Here is a 2676-nt window from a genome sequence, read left to right as displayed (position 1 = left end):
GTATGTATGTATGTATGTATGTATGTATGTGTGTGTATGTATGTATGCATGTATGTGAGTCTCACTCTGTATCCTAGGCTGTCTGGGATTCACCATGAAGCTCAGGGTGACCTTTAATTCTTTGTAATTCTACCTCAGCCCTCCAAGTGCTGTAATCACAAGCATGAAATTAGAGTCTATTTTTTTTAATTTCACAATTGCTATTTTATCATTTGTTTGTGTGGGGGTATTTTGCCTGTATGTATGTCTGTGCACTACATTCTCACCTTGTACCTACCTGAAGATGCCAGAGGAGGCATTGGATCACCTGGAGCTTTACTTCCAGATGCTTGTTAGCCACCATATGGGTGCTGGGAACTAAACCAGGGTCCTCTAGAAGAGCAGTCAGTGCTCTTAACTGCTGAGCCATCTTTCCATCTCCAAGATTAGATTCTTTAATATCTTAAAATCTATTCTCCCTGAATTCCCAGGCTCTTGCCAGGGAATAGCACCTGCTGATTATTGAGCTGATTTTTAAGTGAGTTTTTAATATTTATTTATTTATTTATTTATTTATTTATTTATTTATTTATTTATTATGTATACAATATTCTGTCTGCTTGCATGCCTGAAGAGGGCACCAGACCTCATTACAGATGGCTGTGAGCCACCATGTGGTTGCTGGGAATTGAACTCAGGACCTTTGGAAGAGCAGGCAGCTGATTTTTTTTATCATTTTATTTTTCCTATTTATAGGAGTATGCCTATCTAGTATAGAAACTGGAAAATATAGAAATAAGAAAACTAAGAAAAATGATGTATAATCCCACTATTCACTTAAATAATAATTACCATCTTGGTACATACAGGTTTTAATATATCTTCTCTACTAACAGCAGACATGCACTAATACATATTATACAATTAGAAGACAATACTACTATATACCTTGCTTTGCAATTTACCTTTATTTTCTTTGGGAAGGAGTTGGTGTTTTGGATTTTTAATTTATTTTTTTTCTGGGTGTATGTGGTCTAAGTGTATGCAAATGCGTGCACACCTGCTTGTGTGCATGTGGAAGCCAGAGGTCCAAGTCAGGGGCCGTTCTCTGTCATTCTCCTCCTCCTTTTCCCTTTGAAAGGTTTTCATTATATGTATCTATCCATCTGTCTGTCTACTTATTTATTTGAGACAGGTTCTCACTATGGACACCTGGCTGGCCAGGATCTCACTCTGTATACCAGGCTGAACTCAAACTCAGAGATCCCCCTGCCACTACCTCCTGAGTGCTGGGATTAAAGGCATGTACCAGTTTGCCTGGCTATACTTACCTATCTATATATTTAGCTATCTGGCTGGCTTGCTATTGCAGGTAAGTGGTTGAGGGCCAACGTGCCACAGCATGAGTAAGGAAATCAGAGGACAGCTTGAGGAAATCAGTTCTCCCCCTTCCATCACGGAGTTCCTGGAGATCTAACTCAGGTCATCAGGCTTGGTGACAAGTGCTTTTACTCTCTGGGCCATTTTGTTGGCCCTCTCCACCTTATTTTGAAAAACCATTTTATTACTTTATGTATATGGGTATTTTGACTGTATGTGTACCATATGGTTACAGTGCCTGAGAGGCCAGAAGAGAGAGTCAGATTCCCTGAAATTGGAATGACAAGACATTTGTAAGCGGCCATGTTGGTGTTGGGAGTCAATCCTGGGTCCTCTGCAAAAGTAACCAGTGCTTTTAGCCGCTGAGCCATCTCTTCATCACCCTGCCCTTATTTTTTTTTAGGCTTATTATTATGTGAATGTTTGCATGCATGTATGTGCCCTGCATACATACCTAGTACCAGGTGCCAGTGGAGGTCAGAACACTGCCTCAGATCTAGCGTAGGATTCCATGGAGCCGAAGTTACAGACAATTGTGAGCCTCCATGTAGGTACTGGGAATCAAATCTGGGTCCTTTGAAGATTAGCAAGTGTTTTTAACTGCTGAGCCACCTTCAGTCCCAACATTTTGAAGATGCTTGAGAGTGTTTTCCTGCATGTATATAAATGTAGCATGTGTGTGTGCCTGGTGAGACTAGAGGCCAGAAGAGGGTGTCAGATCCACTGGACCTGACGTGATAGGTGTTTGTGAGCTGTGGCGTGCATCCTGGGAGTTAAACTCCTTTGCAAGAGCAGCAAGTGCTCTTAGCTGCTGAGCCAACTCTCTGGCCCCAATGCTTTTGTTATTTTTGTTTCTATTTCGTTTCATTTTCTAGAAGTGGAATTGTGGTATCTTACAGTCCTGTAAACTATGTAGGGTGGTATTTTCTCCATCTTTATAACTTGAAATATTTTAAATATTAGTTAATTTTTCAGAGAAGAAAAATATTTCATTAGTGACTTAATTTTACTTATAAGACTAAACAATGTGTCTACTGCTCATTTCTATTTTTTTCATTTGTGAATTGCATGTTCATCTTTTAGCCCACTCTTATTGAGATATTTACTGTGTTTCTAACACTTTCAAAGACATCTTGATATAAGAGTCCTTTGTCAATATTAGTGTGTTGAAAATATTTTTCCAGTTTTTTTTTAAATCTCTAAATTTGGTTTGGTTTATTTTATTCTGCCCACCTAGTTGTTTCTTTCCTTCCTTCATTCTTTCCCTTCGTCTTCTCTCTCTCTCTCTCTCTCTCTCTCTCTCTCTCTCTCTCTCTC

The sequence above is a fragment of the Microtus ochrogaster genome, chromosome X, assembly GCF_000317375.1.
Source record: "Microtus ochrogaster isolate Prairie Vole_2 chromosome X, MicOch1.0, whole genome shotgun sequence".
NCBI lineage: Eukaryota > Metazoa > Chordata > Mammalia > Rodentia > Cricetidae > Microtus > Microtus ochrogaster.
The sequence above is the reverse complement of the archived record's forward strand: the minus strand, read 5'-3'. Positions refer to the sequence as shown.